This window comes from Mandrillus leucophaeus, unplaced genomic scaffold (genome assembly GCF_000951045.1).
Source record: "Mandrillus leucophaeus isolate KB7577 unplaced genomic scaffold, Mleu.le_1.0 Scaffold353, whole genome shotgun sequence".
Taxonomy (NCBI): domain Eukaryota; kingdom Metazoa; phylum Chordata; class Mammalia; order Primates; family Cercopithecidae; genus Mandrillus; species Mandrillus leucophaeus.
In genome coordinates, this window is record NW_012103732.1 from 3,916,022 (window position 1) to 3,942,039 (window position 26,018).

Here is a 26,018-nt window from a genome sequence, read left to right on the forward strand (position 1 = left end):
TTTGAATTGAGAGAATGAATAGACTTTACTGGCAGAACTGGAATGCCATCAGCCCATCTAGTTGTTAGGTAATTTTATGCTCACACTAGCAGCTTCTTTTTTATTATTATTATTAAAATGAAAGGATTTCTACCTGCCTTTGCCTGCAGCTAAGGAGAGGCCCCGGATCAGGACAGCAGAGTTTTCTCAGATGTGATGTGGTGCCCCTTGCATCCTGCTTAGAGAATTCTCAGCAGCACAGGTTTGTTTGACATCTGGCATTCACAATTCCTGTGAGAGTGGCTTCCCCCTAAATGTGCCCTGAAAGCATTCCTGCTGTGCCCCTTCTGTCCAAGTATAAACACATCATAGGAAATGAACAAGTAAAGACCCAGCTTTTCCGGAAGGAATGAAGGAACCCCTCACCCAGCTGGCCCGGGTTTTGATGTCCAGCTTCAGGAAATTTTGCCAGCCGCTGGGGTAGGGGCTGTTGTCTTGACCACTTGGCACCTTAGTCCCTTTCCCATTCTAAACTCCCCAGGTGCTGTCCACAGCCTCTGTTCTAAGTCATCCAGCTGAGGAAAATTGTTCCAGGACTTTTGAAATGTGAAAGAAGGGTTGTCTTTCATTGTAGATTAACCAAAGGGCAACTGGATTAGTTATTTACAGTTGTAAATGTGGTGCTGCGTTTACTGAGGTAGGGGACACGTTTAAAAATAGTTGAAGCAGTCTAAAGCTAGACCTATAGAAAAAAAGATTCCATTTGTTTTAATATGAAGATACAAATATTAAAAATGATAAAATGGATATATAACAAGGAAGTTGACACCAAAATAAAAGGAAAAGCAAAGCCTTTTCACTTTCCCCTGGCTACTGTCTTTCCAATTCCATTTTTTGCTCCAGCCTAATGAATGTATTGTAAGTAAAACCTGCATGCTGTCTTTGCTCTCTGCCTTCCTGCTACTGCAAATATCAGCTCAGCCACTCTTTCACATCCACTTCAAGGAAACACCGACTTGAAAACTCTCCCCCATGGTTTTGTCTGAACTGGCTGCCATTCTGCAGCACACACCAGATCCAATTGCTGGAGTTGGGAACCCGAGAGGTGAGCAAGAGCAAGCACTTAGCTGAGTGAGTCAGGCGGGCCTGCGTGAAAGGATGTAGGTGAGCCAGAAGCTAATGGGAAAAATAGGGGGTCGTTGCTAATTTTGATGTGGGGAAATCTGAAAGGCTCTTCTGCATGTCAGAGCATTTGAATATTTGGCAAACAGCTGGCTGGTCTCCGGGAGAGCGCCTCTTGATTCGCCTCGTCAGATGTTCAAAGATAAAATGAGGCAGCATGCACGCCAGCACATAGCTCATAGCCTTGCAGTCAGTTTTGAATTTAGATTTGAATTGTGATATCAATGTCATGGTGGCACATGCTTTGAGAAAGTACTTACAGAGAATAATTGAAAGATTCAGTGTGAAGCTTCTGAAAGCCATAATTTAAAGTTCCAGAAGCCTCCATATTACTCTCACCATTAAAATTTAAAGTGACAGAAGCCCAATTATGTATGGTTGTTTTCTTAAATAAAATCATATTTCTACCCCAAGTGAAAGATTCATTGCTGCCCACTAATCTCTGTCAGGAGAAGCAATCTCAGCGGCGTCCAGTGTCGGCAGCCAAGATGGTTAGCTTTATGCTGGGGACAATGGAGCGGCCCTGGGGGAAGCAGAGCTGGAAGGCCTCCGCGGAGGAGCTTGACTTGCAGGAGGCTGATTTGCATGATAATCACCATCATGGATCCTCCCTGGTGCCAGCCTCCACACTTAACCAAATGCAGTATAACTTTCATAGCAGCTGAGAAGCCTGAGTAGGGGCTGTAGCACACATTTTGCAAAGCCTGGATGACGTCAAAAACTGCTAGTCAAGAGGGGGCAGCTGGTTGTAAAGCTAAACCACACCGAAGAATGGAGACTTGGAACATAACCTTAAAACCTGATAAAGAATATAACTTTGGGGACTGTTGAAAAATACGAAGCTTTTCCCTCTTATTATTATTATTATTATTTTTTTAACTCAGAGGAATCTGTTTACCAGAAGAAGACTTTTCTTACTGGAACTTCTGAAGCCGTTGAAACCATGGCATGAAAATAGATCAGTGGAAATACAGAAACATTTCCAGTGCAGACATTTCAGTCTCTATCAGTTAGAAGTATGGAGCCAGACTAGGAATCTTCCCACCAATACTTGGTCTGTTTGATTTTACTTTATACTGCATTGTGATTTGGGGCATATGGTAGAATGGTAGCCAGAATTGCAATGAAAAATTGCACAGAGCCAGTCAAGCTTAAATCACTCAAAGTTTCTTATGAAAAACTTTATTCCTTAGGGCTCCCAGGGACAAAGGAGCATGTAAATCAACTGATGTTATGAAGCATGATTTTGGATAATATGGAGAGTATGTACATATCAATACTAATCTAAGCAGTCTTAGAAATAATAAATCACATATTTCTTGTAATTTTCCCAGTTTGATAAAACATTTACAAGTAGGTCTTGGTTCTGCTGAGTTTTGTCATGACTGTAGCACAGCCAGCTCTTTGGCAGTCTGCAAGTTTATTTTTTGTTTTCTGGATTTAGCTTTGGATCTATCCTTCTTTTTACAGAATTGGTCCTGCGATAAGAACTCAACTTCTCTTCCTTCCCTTTTGTTCATGTCTCAGTAAGAGGTGGCCACATTCACTTAATGTCCATGATTCCATCACTATGTTTAGACTCTCCCTGTAAATTATTTTCTCTCTTCCATTTTCTACCTTTGACATTTTGTTGGCCTCCTCCTTTAAAAAAATCATTTTTAAAATTCCCTGCTCCCAGCCTCCTTTCTTTCAATTCTTCTCGACTTGTCTACTCTGTAGTCTCTGCCTTTTCACCATTCACTTTAACCCTTTGCAGTCTGGATTCAGCCACCCCAGATGTGCTGAAACTACCTTCTCAGACAAAGACAATACTCCTACTTGACAGACCCTCTTTCTCACTCTACTCTATAGGGGAGTGACTTACCTAATTGGTAAATATGGGTTGAATAAGTGGGCTACCTCAGCTTACTGCCATGCTCGTTCTATCTGGAGAAGGGCCTGCCTACCAAGAGCACACATTTTCCCAAAGGCTGGGGGCTCACCCCAGCTTTTGCTGTCCTGGCCTGCCAAGATGATATAATTATTATTATTATTTTTTAGGTAGTCTCATTCTGTTGCCCAGGCTGGAGTGCAGTGGCGCAATCTCGGCTCACTACAACCTCCGCCTCTTCGGTTCAAGTGATCTGTGCCTCTGCCTTCAGAATAGCAGGGATTATGGGTGTGCACCACCATGCCTGGCTAATTTTCGTATTTTTAGTAGAGACGGGGTTTCACCTGTTGGTCAGGCTGGTCTTGAACTCATGATCTCAAGTGATCCACTCACTTCTGCCTCCCAAATTGCTGGGATTACAGGCATGAGCCACCATGCCCAGCCCCAAGATGATATAATTCTACAGCTTAGCCATGTGTGTTTTGGATTTCAGACTAAGCTACCTCCTCCACCTTGGCTTCAATCAGTAATAAAGGTTATATTCTGGTCCCTCATCTGTTTTTATTTTTGTATTATTTCTTCATTTGCTCAGAACCTAGGAAAGGAAAGGGGTGTCAATTTTGCAGAATCCTTTAGAAACCTCAGCACATATATGTACAAGTAAAAACTTAAAGTTCTGTCTTTCCAAACTCACTGTCCAGAAGTGACCACTATTAATGTATATCCTTTCTGATTTTTCTATGCATATGCAAATATATATTTATATAAGTATATAATAGAAACCTTTTTTAAAGGTAGAGTCTAGCTGTGTTGCCTAGGCTGGAGTGCAGTGGTTATCCACAGGCACTGTCTTCGCACACTATAGCTTCAAACTCCTGGGCTCAAGCGATTCTCCTGACTCAGCCTCCTAAGTAACTGGGACTGCAGGTGCACGCCACTGTGCCCAGCAGTAGAAATGTTTTTACTTGAATATCACATAGCAGAAATATACATAACTACATGTTTATACTTACAAATCTCTAAGATTTTTTTTCATATAATTTCTCTTTGTACACATATGTTTCTGTATATACACAGTTGTATTTTTTCCAAATACGGTATCACTCTATACATTTTGTCCATCATCCTTTTTTCACTGAACATAGCTTCATGCCAGTAAATAGAGGCATACTATGTTATTTTTAATGGCTGTGCAGTGTTCCCGAGTGTGGATGGTCCGTAATTAATCATCCTTCAACTGTTGGCCATTTAGATCACTTAACACTTTTGCTATTGCAAATAACACTGTAGTGAACATGGTAATGTTTTTGTTTTTGTGAACTTGTGTGGCTATTACTGTAAGATAGATTCCAAGAAGTAGTATTTCTAGGTATTTGATTAATAATGAGGAACTCATAGGTTGGGAAGGATTCTGAGAGTACTCAGTTTATCCAGCACGCCCAGGAAGATTTTTTTCTTGCTATGACATTGAATAGTCCAGAGAGTGAAACTCCATATTATTTTTCAGTAATGCTTTCCAGTGACTTGAAATCAAAATTGATTATAAAAGAAATGGTAGCAATTATGATGCTGTGGCCAAGGGAGTTGGAAGTGAAAGTGAAAGGCTGAATCCTAACGTAATACTGTGCTGAGCCTGGTGGACAAACCAATCAGGTAACACAGGTAAGGGGTTAGCAAATTATGGGAGTCCCAGATATTTGGATAAATTTACATTCATATAGTAGGGAAGTTTTTATTTATTTATTTATTTATTTATTTTTATGAGATGGAGTCTCGCTCTTTTGCCAGGCTGGACTGCAGTGGTGCAATCTTGGCTCACTGCAACCTCTGCCTCCTGGGTTCAAGCGATTCTCTGCCTCAGCCTCCCAAGTAGCTGAGACTACAGGTGTGCACCACCACACCCAGCTAATTTTTGTATTTTTAGTAGAGACGGGTTTTCACCATGTTGGCCAGGATGGTTTCGATCTCCTGACCTTGTGGTCTGCCTGCCTTGGCCTCCCAAAGTGCTGGGATTACAGATGGAAAGTTTATTCTTTTATACTTTATAGAGAATAGCTACGAGAGATCAGTTCACTCTGGGTGACCAAGACTGCAAACCTCAAGATAGTCCTTGGCAAGCTGGCCCCCTTTAGGCCTTGGCTGTCAGTCAGCAGGAAGTAGGTGACCTATTGAGAGTCTGGCCAGACTATAAGGGACCTGAAATCTGCTTCTGCCACCTATTCCACAGTGCATCAGGCCTAAAGAATAGTTGGTTATCCTTTACCTGGATTGCTTTGCTTATGTCTCAAGGCTGTTTCCCTTGCAGAGAGGCATGTGGCAGCTCTTTCACAAGCTGGCCTAAAGAAAAGAAAAGAAAAGAAAAGAAAAAAAGCGTGATGCAACTTGACAGAGTTGTGGGATTCTAAGTGCTTCAGGTGGCCCCCTCTGAAGCCTATAGGATTTATTTAGAATTTTTTCAGTACGGTGATGACCTACAAGGGGAAAAAAAAAATCGCCTGTATATTATGGAACTGGCTATAGGCGTGGTGGGAACGGTGCTGCAGACATGTGCTTTATTCACTGTCTTATCTTGTACATGTTTCCCACTCAGTGTGTACACAGAAGCATATCTGCATCAGAAACAAGTGCAGCATGAGTAGCAAAGATGAACATGTTCAATAGCTAGGAATGACCACATACTATGCACATTTACACAACACTGTGAAAAGAACCAGGCAGCCTCACTGTTAGATCATTTCACTACACACCAAAGAGATTTGAAATGAACTTTTAATTATGATTGCTGAATTGCTATGGCTATATTCCTTAATATGAGCATCTGATGAAGTTAGTTTTCTTTAATTGATTAATGAGCATTTAAACTTGTAAGACTGAATTTGTTATGTATTGGCAGTTTTATATTCTGACTTTTTTTTGCTGGAGTACAAATTATAGGTGCTCTTTATCTGTTTTAGTTTTGAGGTCACTGTTCTTCCTTCACCTTTATGTGGCTTTTTAGATTTATTAATGGATAGAGCAGTGCTAAGTGACTATTAAACTCTTTTCCATATACAGTAAAACCCATTAACATGGACCTCACTAAATTTGGAATTTATGAAAATGAGGTCAAGGCCTGGGTTAAAGTTTACCTTTGCATTGTCTCTGAACTAAAACTTTGCTGAGCTAATAAATAGTATAAATAAAATTGCAGGGGATGGCACTGTTCCTTTAAAAAGCAGACTTCTTCAGCACTTTAGAGAAAGACCTTATAAGACAGATAACGAAGTAGTGTGGCATAGTGCAAAGACTAGGCCACTTACTAGCTATGTGACCTTAGCTTCACTGAGTATTTTCCTCCATCTGTAAAATGGAGATAGTTATCTACTTTAGGAGGTTGTTATAAGGGTCAGTTTTAATGTATAGAAATGCCTTGTGTGAAGTAGTTACTTCATACATGGCGGGTAAATATTACCTAAAATAAGTGGTGAGCTAATTTTAAGTACCTTTTTTTTTTTTTTTTTTTTTAACTAAACCAGGGTTCCTTGGCACTTTAGAGTTTTGTTACCCTCCTCTGAGATATTACTTTTATTATTATTATTATTGATTGAAGAAAAAATCCTAGCAGTTTGGTGTGGTTGTAAAGAGCACGAGCTTTGGAGTCAGACAACTGCAACTTTGGAAGGAGTTCTACCACTTAGTAGCTGTGTGGCCCTAGGAAAGTTAACATCTCTTAAAGTCTGTTTTCCAATTTGTAAAAATGGTATGATAATATCTGCTCCAGGACTGTTTTGAGGACTAAATGAGATAATGTAAGGTAAAAAGCCCAGTGATTTTCATGTAATAAACTCTCAAATGTCAGCTGTTGCTGTTATCATGCTGTTTTTGATAACTGTCCATACTTTAGACTTTTCATTCATTCAGGCTTGTCTTTTTAAGTTCACCCAAATTAATGAATTTTACTCTAGATATAATCTCTGTTCTATATGAGAATTTTAAGTAGGTAAGTTAAAATTATAGAGAAGCAAAATGGCTGTATAAATAGGGTGAAAAAAGAAAGAATATTATTTTAAAAGTAGAGGCACAAAGGCAAGTTAGACTTAAATTACTGTGTAATGAATTTTGTGCATAGTCTGTGTCCTTTATCAAAGCTTTTTATATTAAATAGAAGGAAATGGAACTTTATATATAAGTAGTAAAAAGTGTGGACTAGTGACCAGCTCATTCCATTCATTGGGAGAGAAAGGCATTAAGTCCATGTTTAACTTTATTTTCATCTTCTTGTTTCCCCTGTGTTTCATAAGCTATGTGGGTGAGAAATGTAAGTACTGTAATGTCCTGCATAGAGACTATAATCTATCCTCTCCTTAATGACAGCCTTACACAGTTTGTAGAATCCATCACTTCAACAGAGCAGACTGAATTACTTTGATGACTGGCAAATGGGCACCACTTGTGGTGAAATGAAAGCAGTCAGGTGTGTGTTTATTAAGTGCTCTTCAATAAGAGAAATGTGTTTTCCCGAAAACTCTCATCCATGCTATTTTTGTAGAAGCAAAAAAGGGGCCCATCTTCCTTTGAGAAAACAGAAGAATTATTCTTCTTGAGATTCTGTACTATTACAAGTTCACAATCATAAACGTGTTATAAAAATCAGGCTTTTCTGCAGTATATGCATGAAGAGTGGAAGCTTGCAATAATAACTGGCAGGGACAGAACCAGTACTCTTGGGGCAGTGTGCCTTTGACTTTCCAGGACTGCCCAATTCAAGTGGATCCATTTAAAAAAGTTAAGTCAGTTCATTAATTTGATGATCAGTGGTTCTGCATATAAGAGTTTTCATAAAAGTAAATTCACAAGTCAGAAAATACCTTTTGTCAAACCATGTTTTCTAAGATTTGGGTCAGAAAGTGATCCTTCTAATGCACACCATGTTGATTATTTGTATTATATCAGATCTTTATTGGAAATACTGAATGGTGAGTTGTTAAGGTCTGGCATTATTTGTTTAGATCTGGCGTATGAGTAAGATCAGCAATAATAGTGTAGTACTTATTGAATGCTTACTATATTCAGGTACTGTGCTAGAAGCCAGGGATATGAGACCCCCAGCCCACATCCCCCAAAAAGACATAGTCTAATGTTGCTGACAACAACTCTGTGAAGTAGATACAGATAAAATAATACAGAGTTTAAGTAATTTGTCTAAGATAGATCAGCTATAAAGTGGCAGAGCTGTATTTGTTACAGCAACCTAACCTATATTCTTGTTGAGAGGTACCAAAGTATAGTGGCTTAAACGAGAAAGAAGGAGCTCCTTGACACAGCATGGCTGGTGTAGCAGTGCTGGATCGCTTATGTTTAGACTGCTGGGTCAGGGAGATGTACACTTCTATCTGATACCTCTGCTACCCCTGGATATTGGCCTCATTAATATGTCTGAAGATGCATAAGTGTTCTCTTTAAGGGCACTTCTTGGAGGTGGTACTCTTAAGATTTTTTCTGTTGTTTTAACTGCAACAGCTTATTTTTCCTTACACAATAGCATGTTGCTGGGGCCTAATGTTCTCACATAACAAAAGAAAACCAAAATTTGTTGTCATTGCTTAAATAATTGAGAATTGTGTATAAAAAAACCTTACATAAGTTAAAAGGATGAATAAATTTACATGCAAACTGCTTCCAACTCAAGGCAAGTTACAGCCCATGGTATTCTGGCAGGAAAACACCAGGTAGAAAGGAAACTGGGTCCTAAGGCTTGGACTTCTCCAACCCTGATATACTGGCAAGACAGAAATGACAACTGGTTCAGGAGCCCATGCCAGCCTCTAGAGAAATCCTGGAACACTCAGCCCTGACACATTAATACCTACACAGATCGGAGACTGCTGGCCATGCACACTCACAAGCCACAGACTTCTCTTCTACAAGCATGTTCTCACCTCAGCCACAGAAGTGACTGAGCCACATATATTAGTACTAAGGGTTTAAATCAAAGATATTCCTAGTTTCTACTCACATCCCATCAACCATACCTAGCTACCAGGAGGGCCTGAAAATACAGTTTTTGTGGCCATTCATCCCTTAAAATTCAAGGATTCTATCAATAAAAAGAAGTGGACAGTGGGTATTAGGGGACAGTTCTTATTCTGAGTCACATGCTAACAAAAACATTGTTTCAAAGTGGAGTTTTCACCACGGTCTTTTCCAAGCGATGAAAGATCATAGGACTTTGGGGTATGCTTAAATTAATTATGCAGTTCTTTTCAAGTAAGGTTATGTGTATATGTATGTAGTGTGCATATGATATATTTAAATATTCAAAATATGTGAAGTATCATGAATATTAAATGATTCTATGGCAGACTGTGGTCATCTGCAAGAGCCAGTAAAACATTTTATAGTAAAAGTCCACTGGCTTTTACTTCTTTGGCAGGAAGGCTTACAAAACCCCCAAGATTTGTCGTGCTTGCATCCTAACTCAAAAAGATCTCAGACTCAGAGATCTATGTTGTAAGAAGTGTGTTCTTAGAGAAATGCCTTTATAAAAATACAATTAAAGTTTTGAATGAGAGATGTACTCAATATATGAATCATAAATAACACTGACCCAGAACTTCAAAGTTTCTCAGAATTCTTGGTCTCTTCTGATGTAGTTTAGACATTTACTTTAGAAAAATCAGTAAGTTTTTATTAAGAAGACACTTAGATTCTAATTGCATTCATATCCTTGCTCATGTGTTTCCTGTGGCCACAGGTACTTGGAGGAGATGAGCACAGGCTGCACCCCAAGTATTTAATACATACACATATGTTCTTAGCCTACTTAGGCCCTGGCCGTCCTACCCCAAACCTAATGCAGTCTCTGATGAGCTCAGCTCAGAGGCAGTTTCAGTCCAGTTTTATCACACCAGCAATGTGGAAGTAGAAAGAAGCAATCCAAAGAGAGTGAGAACCTTAAAGAGATGAACCCCGAAGAGATGAGAGAGCCAACAGAAGTTAAAGCTTTAACTTTTTCTCCCAGCACACTGAAAACTTCTCCCACTTACAAAAGTTTAACTGAGTTGGGTAACTTGATTCAGTCACTTTGTGTCTTTTCCTCCTTGGGGATGGGCTTGGGTAGGGGTAAGGAGAAGATGGGATGGAAGTTTCCTCTCCTTTTCCTTCTAGAGATCAGCACCAGGCACTTTGGAGAAGGCATAACAAGTACAAGACATGACCTTTATCCCAGTTCCCAAAGGACTAGCAGTCTTTTGGGGAAGGTAATGTATTCCAAACATTTAATGAAAATCAAGTACTAAACTGTGTGATATTGATTATTCTGAAGGAATACAGATAAGGGATAAATTCATGTAGATTTGTTTCTTGGGGAAGACTTCTTAGATTGTGTCATAAGTGCCAGGCCAAGGGATGAAAAGGAGCCAATTAAGAAGGCAGAAAAGAGGATGTGAACAAAGATTCAGAATGAGCTTAGAGGTCAGTAGACCTGTGTGCTTGAAGCAGAAACTTCATGTTGGAGAGTAGGAAATAAAGTGAAATAAGAAAGTGGAAGATGTCAAAAATCAGGCAGGGGTTAGGCCATAGGAGAGGCCATTTTTAATGGAATGAGGTAAGAATACATTAATAAATGACTGAATGATGATATGTATGTGTGTGTGTATATATATGTGTCTATATATATACATATATACACATATAATATATAAACATAAACATCTATATATACATATACATACATATATACACATATATACACACACACATACATATGATCATTCAGTCATATATATACACACACACATGTATACACACACACACACACACACACACACACCCCATAGTGCTATAATTTGTCTAGACTGGGTGAGGAAGTTCCTATGAAGGGTCTCAGCAGCATAGGTTTCCAGGGAACAGGAGGAAGCCAAGATTAGGTATATTAGGGACTGGGAACCTGGTTTCACTAGGATGAGCCAGCAGTCCAATCCTTAGTGACCAAGTGGATGTGGTGATTTGGGGATTGGTTCAGGGAAGGTGTTGGTACCTGAGGAGATTTAATTTAGCAGGAGGTTTGGGCCACTAGAATTGTAGATAACAGGTGAGATTTAGAGTTACGAGTGGTGGTATCATGGAAGGAGGCAATCTAATCACAACTGGATCCCAGCCCACAGCTGGGGGCCTGGAATGGAATCTAGGGAAGGGTTTTATCAGGGCCCTAGTCAAGTAGATATAGGTTCAGGGCAAGGCATAAGGCATTGTAGGAAACAGAAAATCCAGTCAGGGCAGACCCCAGCTCTGAGGATTGAGCCAACATGTTTGGAGGTAGGAAAACAGAGAGAAATGAAGAAGCAATGTAGAGTAAAGTCAGTGCAACTGAATGCATTCGTGATCAAATAGAGAATTCCAGTCTCACCATCTTCTGGGCTGCAGTTTTTCTCTATGGCCTGCTCTGATGAGGATGGGTTGAAGGCCACAGTAGTGCTGAGTCTTTTAAGTGGAGACGTCAGGGGCCCAAGCTCAGAGGGAGCCTGGAATGAATGGCTGAGGTGGAGGACCAGAGGAGATAGCATTGCTTGGAAGGAGTTGAGACTATGGCAGAGGAGACCTAGGCCATCTTATTCCAGGCTGAGGAGAAGAGGACCTGAGTAAGGAGGGGTGGTGGAGGCAGGGTCTGCAGTAAGACAGTTCAGAGAGACAGCAGCCCTTGAGCATGTGAATGAATGGAAATGTTTCTTGTAAAGATGCCTGTCTTTTCTGGTCCATGATGGTGTAACTAATACACAGGGTGTGACTGGATCCTTCCATGCGGCCCTCATGGGGTCTTTGCTACCTAGCTGATGTTTGAAGTGTTCGTGTGTGCCTCTGTCTTTGACTCACCTGGCTAGTTCAGAGTCTTTGCTGAAGAAAATGTGCTTCTGCCTGTCCGATTGCTTCACAGCACGCTTCTCTATCTGCAACTGTTGTTTCCCAGCCATCCGTATGGTGCCACAGGATGGGACACAGGCAGGGACTTTACTATTCACAAAGGGGTAGGGCTTGGGAACGCGAATGGGGCTTTTCCTGCTTATAAAGGCAAGGAATGAAAATGCAGAATTCTTACCTGGTAGGGAAACTTTCTTTTCCAAATATGCAGGTATGTGATATTTCTGATTTCCTTAGGCTTGGATCTGTGCCTGGGGGTGAGATGGATTTCAAAGTCATTATTTAAAGTAGGGAGATAAAGCTTTAGACAACCACCATAAGAGATCCTGGTTGTATTTTTGAAATGTTGAGTGAAATAACATTTTAGTGATCAGTGAAAGGCTAACCTTTGTACTTCTGAAAAGTGTTCTTAGAAAGGCCTAGATTAATAATTGGTTTCAATTTGTCCACAGATACACTGCCTCTAGGACTGGAACAGATAGCCACTGAGTAGCAGCTTCAAATCACCCTGCACATTTTCTTGTTGGAAAGATAACCACTGGAGAACCATCTCGTTACCTTCAGCAAAAATGAAAACAAATCAAGACATTAAGAATGCCACAGTGGACAGCAGTTACGCAAGGTTCAGCAGAGGAAGTTTTCAAGATGGTGTGCCTCGCTAGCCAGAAATCAGAAAAGATCGAAGCTAGCCTTTTCATCTCAGCTGCTCCTTAAATCAGTCCAACCCCTCGAAATTAATGTGAATTGAAATATGCATTGCTTTTCAACTTAATTGAGTACTTACTATGTGTGAACCACTGCACAAAATAGGGGAAGAAAATGAGGGAGACAAAGCCTGCCTTCAGTAAATTTACAGTTAGTTTCAGGGTACATTGTTTTTCTTCTGCTGTTAATTAGGTGTATCCCCAAGAAAATAAATAAATAAATGGAAAAGTATATTCTGTGTTTTAAGTCTCTTTAATAAAAAACAAAACAAAACCCAAAAAACTCCTAACATGGCAACTCGGTACATTTTAATCCTTTTTGTTGTTGTTGCTGGACTTCTGATAGGATCCATTTTATTGATTCCATAAATATTTAGTAGACTTTAGAGATATTAATACATTGTAGTTTGAGTTAATATGCATTAAATTCTGTTTTTTTCCCCTTAGGTATAGATTGTCTGTTGTAAAAATATATTGTTTGTGGATTTCTTGGGGAGCGGGAAGGTGAATTATACCTGTTGTCTCTACAGTCCACTACCTTCCCTGCCCTAGGGCAGTGGTCCCCAACCTTCTTGGCACCAGGGACCAGTTTCCTGGAAGACAATGTTTCCGTGGACAGTGTGGGGATGGTTTCGGGATGAAATGTTCCACCTCAGATCATCAGACATTAGTTAGGCTCTCATAAGGACTGTGCAGCCTAGATCCCTCACATGCGCAGTTCACAGTAGGGTTTGCGCTGCTATGAGAATCTAAGGCTGCCGCTGATCTGACAGGAGGCAGAGCTCAGGTGGCAATGCTTACTGGCCCACTGCTCACCTCTTGCTGTGCGGCCTGGTTCCTAATAGGCCATGGACCCCCACAGACTGGTACCAGTCTGCAGCTTGTGGACCCCTGCCCTAGGGGCCTGCCATTCTGAGTGAGTTACTAGCATGAAGAAGAGGAAGGTTTGGATCAAATGTGGGTGGTGGTACTCAGAGAACCAAGATAGGATAGGGATGGAACAAAACCCATCTGGGCAATGGCTGTATGAAAATTTGGCTAAGTAATTATTTCAGTATTCATTGTCCTTTGTGTTCCATAAGTTAAATGACTGTCTAATTTTTCCAAAAATTTATTTCTGACTTGAGAATAAGTGTGTCATGATTTTCCCAGTGTAAAGACACTGATATAACTGTAGACACCAGACATTTTATGTAGTGTCTGTGACACATTTTAGTATGTATGAGCCAACAATAGACATGTCTTTGTCTTCAGGAGTGTCCATCTGAATTGAAAATGTGTCAGTTTTTTTTTTAAACATCATTAACAGACTTCTTAATTAAGCTGCCAATACATACTGCCAATAGCACTGTGTGCTGTCTGAGAAATGCATTGTGGAAGTGCTATTTCCATCTTATTAAATAAACAATGTTGCTCTGTATAAACTGGATTTAAAGTGTTCTTTGAATGAGGCATTATATTGCTCCATAAATAATGTGATGAGAATTCTCATATGATCCCTTTTAATTTAATTTCTAAAACAATATTATTTGTTCCTCGGTAAGGAATAGCTCTAATTGGACGGGTAACTTTAGTGATATGATTTGTCCGTAACAGGCTGAAGAGCCCCACTCCCAAACTCCTGGCCGTGATACTGGGTATTGGTTATGCCACTTCTAGTTTGCGTGAAGTATCTTCCAGGAAGTCTTAGTTATTCACTTGTGTTATACTAAACTGTAGATATTTATTTCCTGTTCTGGAAGATTTCTTGGAGGGTACATCTCTGTATTCCTGGTGCCTAGTATAGTCTTGCTAATGGAATAGCACCTTTATTGGTGCTACTTAGGGGTTGGTAGCTTACAATCAATCTACTTAGAATTGATCCAAATAAACTGGATATTTTTATACAGTCTAGTCCCCTGGGCCTCTTACTTGGTATCTTGGATTTGCCAGTTCAGCCCTGTTACTTGTACCAACATCCACTCTGCTGCCCTGGGCCCTGCCCCACTCTCTGTGCATGGACAGGGCTTTCGGAGGGGCTGCTCCACTTGTCATGTGCTGCCCCATCTGTCAGTAGATTAGCAACTCTCTATTCACAGGGTACTCATGGTGTGTCAGGCACTGAGCTACTTTACACATATTCTCTTAATTATCTCCTTTAAACCTCACAATAACCATTTGAAGTAGGCACTATGCGCTGTAGAGGTATGTTATCTTGCTTAAGTTGTGGGACTCCAAATCCAGGCCTCTTAGACTCCAAAGCCTGAACTATTCACCCCTACACTGTGCCATATCCTAGGAGAAAGTCCCAGTGCCTGGTGTGTGTGTGTGTGTGTGTGTGTGTGTGTGTGTGTAGGGTAGATCGAATCTGGACATAGTCCAGATTTACTGCATTTAATATTCCTGAACAGCAAACTGTCTTAACAGCTAAAACCCAGCAAATCACAGTTGTTTTGAGAATGGAGGAAGGGCAGAGCAATTGGGAGAAAGCAAAGTTGGAAACAAACCAATTTGAGTCAAACCACTGTCCTTTACTTCATACAGCTTTTTTTTTTTTTTCAACTTACTTTTTTTAACATGGTCTGACAGCATGTGATAAATCAAAGCCTGACGTAATTGACCCAGAATTGATCCCCAAATGTCTTTTGGGGGAACATGCTTTAACTCTGGTTGTTGATTCTGAGGAATAATTGCCACCCTAGAAAGGTAATTACATATGCCATTGTTTATACACATAATAGGCTCAGAATGCATATTCTGCACAGAGCGGGAGAGAATCCTGCTTGCACATTTGGGGTGTGGGCTATGTATTATGTTAGGATGCCACAAATAGCATTTGAACTGCTCCCCGTCACTACTGCTTTTCCCAGCGTGTGTGTGTGTATAAGGGAGAGGTTAGGAGTGAGGTAGGTTGTGGGCCGTGGAAGGCTATTTGTTGAGCTGAATGGTAGTGATTTGCTTTTCCTTAATTTTTTTTCGTTTACCAAAACATTTTTTGGATCTAATTCATTTAGCTTGGTCTGGTAAAAAGACTGTTTTCTCTGTGCTTGACATACACTTATTAATGAGTTATCATATTTCTTTCCAATCAAGGGCTGTTTACTTTGTGGAAATATATAGTGAGAATCCTTCTCCACAACACCCTCCTAAATACCCTGGTTTTGAACACTACTTTAAGTATTAAGGTGGTAGCTAGTGCCTTTCCTCTGCTGTGCTTTTTGGTCAACATAAATGGAATTAAGCCACAAATGACCAATTAAAGCACTTCATGCCTTTTTCCTTTAGCCATAAGACAGTAGTTATCTTAAGTAAATACCACAAACAGGCTATTCTGGGGTAGTCTAACACAAGGAACCTACTTTTTTAAAAAAATCAAAGCCTTAAAAAAAATCCAAAATGTCATGACTTTTTGTAGTGCTGCACAATGAAAGAAATATGTATGTACTCCAACATGGAACTGAGCATTGTCTGAGGCCGAAGCAATCCATCGTGGGCTATTCTCTGCCACAGTGTCCAGCAAATTGCATGACCTCCTTGTTAGGCTTGACAACAGTGTTTTACCTAACAAAGGCGTCTGCAGCGCCGAGCAGCAGTGGAATGTCAGAATGAGCACATTTCACACACAGATGTGCAGCCATAATAGCCCATAAGAAGATGCATGTGGCAGGGGGCTGAGGGTGGGGGTGGGGTGAGGAGGGGTGCTTGCAGTGGTGTGGTGTGTGAGTGTGTAGGTTGGGGGCCGAAAGGAGGGGGAGGCTAACAGTTAGCGGTAGGGACGTGGCCCCACTGACCACATTTAATCAGCCCTCTGTAAACAATTCCACATTTTCATTGTTCTCTAAAAACTAATAAAGAGAAACAAGCACTTTTCATTCATCTTGAAGTAATTTTCTGTCAGGTTGGAGCCCCTCGTGGCCTCCAGCTTGTGCAGTGCTAGCTGTGTGATACAACAACTATTGCAATTTATTTTACAAACTCTGGTCATTCACATGTCAGTTAGTGTTCACCAAGCCGGCATCTGAAATTGTGCAGTTAACGAGTTTTACAACATTTCTATCAAGAGAAACTGTTTAGCATAACTGACTCTTAAGGAGTTATTATACCTCTAAAAATCCATTTTAAGGGGCATTATTTAAATAAAATAGAAAAACGGTTCACTGCCTTTTAAAGGGGCTACAAAAAAAGTCCATCAGCTCCAGCGCAGTAATCCTCAGCTTAAAGCACTCTTGAGAGTACTTCTGGGAATTGTCAGCATAATGAAATGTTTTGTGAAATGTCCAGATAGATTCCTCTACTCAACAATTTTACTGCACCATATTTATTTTCCTTCCAGTTTTTAAAGAAGTGAATTACTTTTGGAGAGGATGACTCTACGTTGTGTAGATGAACTGAGCACATTATTATAGAGGTTATAGCAGGAGCGATGGTTCTGTTTGTGGTGTCATCTATATGCATCTGCAGAGTGGAGGAAAGAAGAGAAAGGCGGCTTTTTCCTCTGTTAGTGCTTTGGCTCCAAAAGGGTTAAATCACAATGAGGCTCCTAGAGTTCTGCGTTTTCCTTGTGCCACATTTTTCTCAAACTTTTCAAAAACTTCGGTACATGATGGCACCTGTAAATACTTTCTTTAAACTTTACAAAATGAACTGTTTTCTTACCCTAAATAAATAAATGCAGGAAAACCCGTACACGTGTACATTGATACATGCATAACGATGCCTATCATTTGAAACTGGCCCATTTCAATAGGAGATGCCATTGTACATTTTACTTAAAGAAGAATAGATTCCTCACATTAACTGAGATGGCCAATGACCCCAAACCAATTAATGACTAGAGTCCGTAATGGTGGTGCTATATAGCATAACAGCAAGTTCATTTAGCATATTCTATTACCTAACAGGAGTAGAAACCACCACTTACTTAATGGTTCTTTCTATGATGAGGACCAGGAGAAAATATATGTTCTGCTGTAACAAGAGATATTCCTTTTCCTTAGGCGGTATGTCTAAAACACTGCACATTTTCATTTTGCCACAAACAGTCCTCTAATTTCTCAGATGGATGTTTGTGCACACGACTTTAATTTTTTGAGGGAGATGGGCAGGTGTTCTTGTGCCTGTTAGCTGTATCTGCCCATAAGAAGCATAGTAACATCTATGAACCAAATACAATTTGACATAATTCATACCTTTATTACCTCCTACAGAATGATATTATTTCATGCTGGCACATTAATGTTTCCAGCACGATACTGTCATTCCTGGAAATTTTACCTTCTGAAGTTCGGATGTTGAGGAACGAGTTTTAAAATTCTCTAAGTGCCTTAGATTTGGGGCAAATGCAACATATCCCAAGTTCAGATTTTTTACTCTTTTTAAAAATATTTGCTGGCATTGCAAATAATGTTCAGGTAACGGGTAAAGATCATGTCTGTAAACTCTCACCTCTTCTTGAGCAAAGAGCTTGTTCCTATTCTATTTCCAATTTTGTAAATACAATATAGTCAACCTATGTCATATATTTGCTGCTATTTGTTCCTCTAATGATGTGAAATCAAGAGGTGTTGATCAAAAATGTTTCAATGATTGCAACTTGAATCTCTTTGGTATTGTACTTAAATTTTTCCTAATACTCCAGCACTCAGAATTAGGGCAGATGGAATGTATTCATTTCCTATGGCTTCCATAGCAAATTACCACAAATTTAGTGGCTTAAAACAACACAAATTTATTTTCCTACAGTTCTGTAGGTCAGAGTTCTCACTGGGCTCAATCACTTGTCAACAGAGCTGCATTCCTTCTGGAGGCTCCAGGGCAGAAGCCGTTTCCTTGTCTTTCCTAGCTTCTAGAGGCCACCTGCCTTCCTTGGCTTGTGGCCCCTTCTTCCATCTTCAAAACTAACAATGGCAGGTCAAATTCTTCTCACATGGCATGTGTCTGACCCTCTTCTATCATCACATCTGTTACTCTCTGAGTCCAACTGGAAAATGTTTTTTGCTTTTAAGGACTCATGTAGTTAGACTGAGACCACCTGAAAAAAATCCAGGATAATCACCCCATCTCAAGGTCCACGCCCTAAATTATATCTGCAAAGTCCCTTTTGCTGTGCCAGATATCATATTCACTGGAGAATAGAACATGAACATTTTGGGGGGACCATTAGTCTGTTTACCACTCAGAGTCTCTGAAAATTCTCTTCTATACCAATATTTGGAGGATTAATAGCAGTCACCAAGCCAATTGTCTTCGAACTATAAAAATTATGCACAAAATTGCTTAAAAAATTTAGAGTATGCACCTCCAAATATGTACATTTTCTTCTAAGTTATACTACCATTAAGCTCTATATTTTTACTGCTAGTAAAGCTTACTTTCTTTTTAGTGTATAAATGAATAAAAGATCTAATCTAATGGTTTTTACCACTCAGTTTAGCCCAGTAAGAACTCTGACCCACAGACCTGTAGGAAAATAAATTTGTGTTGTTTTAAGCCACTAAATTTGTGGTAATTTGCTATGGAAGTCATAGGAAATGAATACATTCCATCTGCCCTAATTCTGAGTGCTGGAGTATTAGGAAAAATTTAAGTACAATACCAAAGAGATTCAAGTTGCAATCATTGAAACATTTTTGATCAACACCTCCTGATTTTACCCCAATGCATCATCTTGGGCACCCCTCTGTGCTCCTCGTTTTTGATTAAATGTGTAAATGTGGCTCCTGATTCTTCTTCGAGACCCATAAGGCTTCCAGGTGAGGAAGGGACTATGGAAGTTTCTGACAGTCCCTGACAGTTTTTGGAAGTGAGGAGGAAACTTACTTATTTTCTTTGCATGCACTATTATTGCCATTTGTAGTTACAGAATGTAAAAGACAGAGTGTAACACGCCCAGAACTTTCCTGAAAGTCGAGAGCTGCAAGTTATGGAGTTACAAGACAAATGCCATTTTATGAAAGACTAGAAAGAGATTGTTTATCAGAGAGCCCTAAAACATGAGTTAGTTTCTTGTCTAGAAAAGGGCCATGTCTCATCAGAATGACTACTCATGTCAGTGCACTTGGAAATTCCAAGAAACAAATTGCTCAATGACCATTTTAAACACTAGTAGCAAGGTCCTTGTGAAACTGGGCTGAGAGCAAAAGTGATTTTGCTAAGTTCACTTTAAATCATATTTTTCAATTGTTAAAAACATCTGTATTTTACCAGCCACTCTTTATTGCCGTGGCATGTAGGCTTATTACAGCATAGGAAAACCAGAAATTGTAACACAAGCCTACTGTAAAGTCCCTTTGTGTTAAAATTTGAGATGTTTTCAGAGCAGTCACCCTCAAAAATGGGTACTTGCTAAGCCATGCTGACACACCTCTGAAATAAAAAAGCTTCTGCTGGGCAAATGAAAAGAGGTTGCCACAAAAATGTATATCAATTATGAAACAAGTCAATCAGTGTTTGCCAACTGCCATAAGTGTCCTGGAGGCAGTCTGGGCAGTATATTTTTATTTGATTTGCCCCAGGGCACTTCCATTTTCCTCCTGAAAGGTGGAAAGGTAGTCTAAATTCTTTGTTGAGAGTTTCCATCAATGATCTCAAAATGCAACTGATAACATGTCAATGATTGCTGTACAAAGAAGTTAAACATTACAGCTAAATTTCCCCACTGAAACCCAATCCAGGGATTAGCAACAATAGGGAATCTGTTTTATTTGCATTTAATTTGTACCTTCACACTATTATCTCCCATGTTTTAGTTTCAGGAAATGTGGTCCCAGGCTATTATAACCACATTTCATGCTGCTGTTGCACTGTTATTTGATCTCTATGGTTGGAAATGACTTACTGAAAAAATAAAGCCAGCATACTTTATTTTAATTATACCAGTGCAGTGTCTAAATAAAAAATGTACTTTATATTTAATGTGGAGCACAGATTAACAGTTTTATGGGACATAAAATCTATCTATATCATTTTCTATTTACACATCAGTTATATATCTTTCTCTCAGCAAAACAAATGCCTATGGTGTGAAAACGAGGAAGGAGAGCATCGAAGTTACAATCACATGGGCAGTAAATAACATCTTAATTGGTCTAGAATGCCGGAGTTTGATTTTTTTTTTTCTGCCTGGCTTTTATTTATTGATCTCTATAGCTTATTTATCTTTCTAGTGATTTGTACAAGTCTATCTCCTTTCCTCAATAAGCCAATCTATGGTGGTTTTATATTGCAAATCCCATCTGGGGAAATGGTCTAGTGAGAGAAGTGCAGTTGCTCCTGGAAAAAACCATTATTTAAAAGCTTTTGTAGAAGGAAGGGTAACTTCTCAGTTTTTATACTTTGTCTTCTGGAGAAAAGAAGGAAAGAAGAAATGCCGCTATTATGAAGTTGCCACCCAACCTATATTTCAACAATTCTTTACTCTCCACTTGTTTGGCAGCAATAAGAAAACAAACAAGGATTTAGTGTACACTGGGAAATGTCTCTTAAATGTTCCTGTACATGATTTAGTTCCTAGAGAGAGAAGCAGACAGGAATGGATTGTGTATATCTAATACATCATATGTAAACCCTGGCTTTTCTTCTTCTATATGCATTTCTACAGCTCCATTCCTAATACCTTTTTAAAATAGCACTTTAGGATAAACTACTCTTCAAATGATACATTATGCTCCATAGTGCAGTTGAGAACCAGCAAATGTAACCATTCTCAGGAAAGCTGCTTGGCAGAAAATACCACACTTTTTCTAGTATGTAGATATCCGTAACTGAGGTCAATCCTGGGAAATTAGTGACTTTTTTCCCCTTTGAATGAATGATCCCCTTGTTATTTGTCAAATTGGCAGTTCCAGTATTTGTCATGATTCTATTTGATCTCACGGAATATTAGAAGAGTGCTCCAAAAGATTTCCTCTGGTGATAGCTGAGGGAAAAACAAGTTTACAGATGGCGTCGCTATACCTATGTAAGTGATGCTTTGCAAAGTGATTCTATAAACATGTTCCAAAGAAGAGACTCTGATATTCCATCATCACCCTAATGTAACCTTAACCATCTTGAAATGAGCTCACGAAAATTTTGGGCAGGGCTTTTAGAGAATGCATTTATATTTGACATAATTAGTGGTACGCAGATCTCACTACATCCAGGGGGAATCTCAAGACAACTGCTTTGTCGACTATTAGTGCCTAATTTCTGAATGTCAAACCCTGCACATCTTAATTTCTAGAGAATAAGCTCAATTGAACTTGTTCCCCAGTTATGCAAAAACTGCTCGGATAAAACCAAGTGGACACCAATGTAATGAATGTGGTTATTAAATTGTTTCAATTGAAAGAACCCTATTCTTACACCATCATAATGGGAACAATTTATCCCCACTGATCGGCCTGTCTCTCTCTTTCTCTCTCTCTCTCTCTTTTTCTGAGCTCTCTTTGATCTTGAAGCATATTGCGGTGGTGTGTCCTATTGAAAAGCGAAACTGGGGCAATTTTAATGCTTTTGTACCTTACCAGTGCTCTATTTTTTCACTGTTTAAAAATAGCTGTTAATTATAAGTGCAGTTTAAATGTCTCAAGTGACCCAGAAATGCAGGTTGGAATGAGACAGATTGTGTGTCTCATATAAAACAGATGTACTTTCACAGAGCATTCTGAATTCAGCCTTCACTCTGTATCCTCCTCTTGGGTTATTTCAATCAGGTATTGAGCTGGTCTAGCACTGTGCTATAAAATCCCACACATTTGAACAGGGGGAAAAAAGCAGATTTTTTTTCCCCAACACAAAGAAAAGCCTCTTTTGTATACCAGTCACTACTACGTGGTGAATATGGTGCCGTTGATGTTAGATAATGGGACAAAGATTACTTTCCTGGCCAGGAAGACCATATGATTTTCTAGAGCTCCATCCTGCCGGTCTCTTGGGTCAGGGGGCTCCGTGTTAAAAGAGCACTGTAATAGTGATAAACATATCCCCTGGGGTCCTTCTTTAGCTTGATTCAATAGTGCCCAAGGACAAATTTACCTCCTGCTAGATCTCAAAGATCTTTGACTCTTGATTGGTTTCAGAAACTTGCGGTTTTAGCTCCTTGATCACACTAGGCCCTGGAGATGGTGACATTGCTGGTTATGTGTCAGGAACCAGACTTTAGTAAGCTATGTGCTAACTCAGTAAAATCACTCTACCAATCTATTCTGCTATTGTCTGAACAAAACTAGTACTTACTCAATTATATGTGTTTGTATACAGTAGGTTTGAAGGTATACCTATTTAATGCAGTTCCAAGAACTTTGATTTCAAAGTTGAGTTTAGAATAGAGTGCATTCCAGTGATTTGATGATCTTATCCAAGCCCCTTAAGATCTTTGGTACACACCCCAAAGCCTCCTGAATCCGAAAAGTTGAACAGTCAGAGAATTCGAGACTTATCCCCCTTCCTCCACTTGGATTCAGATCTTGTGGTTTGATCTCCTTGTTAGCAAAATGGAAACATGTCTTAGAAGCGGGAGGATAGTATATGTGCACTGGCTTCCTATCTGCTTCTAACTAGTAATGCCCAACAGGAGTTCTTCATTGCACACCAATGACATTGAACACAGAAAGGTGTGGGCTTAGGAAAATAATTTTCAAGTTCTTCCTAGAAAACCTTGACATTTTAGTCAAGTTCTAAGTGCAGACGCTGATTTGAATACTTTTTAAAGCTCTTTTTTTCCCATTTAAATCAATATTTTAATGTAATTAATTGATTTTATTTAACCATTTGAATTTGTCCAATAAGATTTATTCCATTTAGTGCTCATAATCTTGTAAGTAACAGTCCAAGGCAGTTGGATTATGGTCTCATTCCAAGTTGATGGTTTATTTTTAGGAAGAGGAACAAGTATGGCATCAGAAAATTTTAATGGAATATATATCATAGAGAGTTGAAAACAAATTTAAAAACAATTCTTTAAATTAATAACCTTGTAAGCATATTCTATTCATGGAGATACATTTCTATTTTATCAGAGAAGTGATGATAAACACACTAATTGACAAGATATAAATAATACTTAGCAGAGTAACTATGAAAGTAGAACAAATTACTGTATAAGACATATGGGGTTGGAAATGTCTTAGAACCTTGTTGACTAATCAGACTATTGATAGAAGTGGAAAAGACTAATGTCACCCTGCAGACACAGATGGCCAATGGTTGTGCATGTTGTGTGGGCACTGGGCCTGTGAAATCCAGGCCTGGATAAGAGTCTGGATAGACGTTAGGTGTGAGGATGGGCTAGACTCTGGGCAAAATGTGACTTTAAGCAGGTCAGTATACTAGAGCAGGAATGGCCTTGTTCTGAAAGCCAGGTGATAGAATTATCTGTGAAAGCAACAAAAGAATGAAGATCTGAGAAAGCAGTGAGCTGGAAGCCAGGTAGACATTTAAGAAAGAGGGAACCTCAAATTCCAGATGTATAAATGAAGAAGTCATTCAAAACCAGGCAACTGCCAGTAACCAGGTGCTCTGGAAACTGAAAAGGAATGACCAAACAAGAAAAAGCATAGGTATGAGGCCTTGGAAACAAGAAAGGACTGTGATGGATGAGGCAGCTTTCCTGCTTTGGGTGCCAGAGGAAGGGAGGGACTTCAATCAGAAACCCAGGAGGAGGGAACAGGTGAGGGAATTGGATGCGGGCACTGCCGAGACGAGAACTGGCAGGCAGATGTTGAAGACTGCTGGGCCTCAGGAGTTTGCAGGAACTACTTCTTATCTCCATTCTCTGGGCCCCGGGCCCTGTCTCTATGATGCTCCTTGTCCTGCAACCTTCTCAGAAATTTCCCAGTCATAATCTACTTTGAGCTTTTTCTCAGACAGGCTATCTAACATAAAAGAGGAAGGCTCTATATCAAGATAAACACAAAGGCTATGGGTAGTTCCAGGCATTCTCAGTTCTCTTTTCTAATTTGTACTTTCTACAGTGATCCTTTGTTATTTTGGTAAGAATTTAAAAAATTGATAGGTTAACTTAAGTGACGTGGTGGAAAGAATTAGGACTTCTGGGTCAGACTGACCTGAATTCAAATCCCAAGCTATCTTTTATCTCATAGGTCTATGACTTGGTCAAGTTACTTACACTTCAGAACCATAGCTGACTTGTCTGTGAAAATGGATATAAGACCAAAATGGTTATTTATCTCAATTCTTCCATATACTCTTTCACACAAAGAGGGGAAATTGCCCTCTGCTTCTTAAGGAGAAAGTGACAGAGGAAATTTTCCATCTTTTCCCCCTTTTTTTTTTACTCATTGGAACAAGAAGTCATTTACTGATTGGGTAGTTTGCTTGTTTGGTCTCTCTTCCTTTCCCTCGCTATCTCTCCTGAAGAATGTGGACTTTTTTTTCTTCTTCTTCTTGCTGTAAACTAAGCTTATAGGAGTAGGTCTTATTATTGTGGGGAAAGTTTTCCTTTTTGGAGAGGTACATTAGGAAGCCCATTTGACAACAAATCCAAGTCACATTTTCTAGTTCTGTTTTTCAGGCTTAAAACTGACGTTTTAATTTAAATTGGTGTGATCCTTGGGACTTATTTTTCAACTGGGTCTGCACTCAGGGTAAACAGTAAACAATAGCAATAAAGAACACCACCCACCAGCCCTTCTCCTGTCCCCATGGGTATCAGACTGGGAAATCAAGTGAAGTGCCTAGCTCTGTGCCTGGAAAATAAGGGTAATTCAATAAATGGAAGTTAATAGTAACAGTCATTATAATGGTAGCTTTCTTACGATTATTACTAGCAATGATCCCGGGGGCATCATTATTGCTCTGGGCTGGCAAGCCTTTTCCTTTCCTTAGCTTTCATCTATTATGGACCAGCAGAACTCTTCTTAAGGATCCATCTGTCCTGCTATATTCACTATTGCAGCTGTTTCCTTCCTGTAGTATCAAATATTATTTTTCATTAGTGGATGCAGAGCACTTTTTCTGTTTTTCCTAGGGCCCCATGACTGTTTTAGGGCTATTTAGGTACGCAGAAGAGCACAATATTAAGCAACTCTACCCTTAAACTTAGAAACAGGAAGGGAGTTTTATGATAATCCCCAAATTCCCAACCTCCCCACAGTTACCTTCTGCTCCAGCTAGGGGGACTGCTTCCAGCTTTGGTTAGAAGGAAATTAAGTATTTAGTTAACTTAGAATGAATTTCTCCCAGGGTGCCAGACCTGTTCTGTCCCAAAGCTCACCTCTGGACAAACGGATTCTCCCCGTCCTGCAGCCAACACTTCACCTCGTTTCACAGTCCCACAATGCTACGTCTATTTGCTCGTTCTCTGCCACGTCTTTCTCAGGACAGCAGTTTTGCCCTCTGTGGCCTGTGCTGCTCCTGCACTCCTAGATCGCTCCACTGTACTTGTTTTGAGACTCCACCAGGCCTCC

General features: G+C 39.7%; 1 long non-coding RNA gene across 1 annotated transcript in view; it reads left to right on the forward strand.

Annotated features, from left to right (window-relative positions):
- Positions 1–12,862, forward strand: part of LOC105546305 — a 162,435-nt gene extending 149,573 nt beyond the window's left edge. The window contains exon 7 of the long non-coding RNA XR_001007074.1: positions 12,379–12,862. This is a non-coding gene — a long non-coding RNA (uncharacterized LOC105546305). The remainder of the gene's footprint in view (positions 1–12,378) is intronic.
- Positions 12,863–26,018: the final 13,156 nt, after the last annotated feature.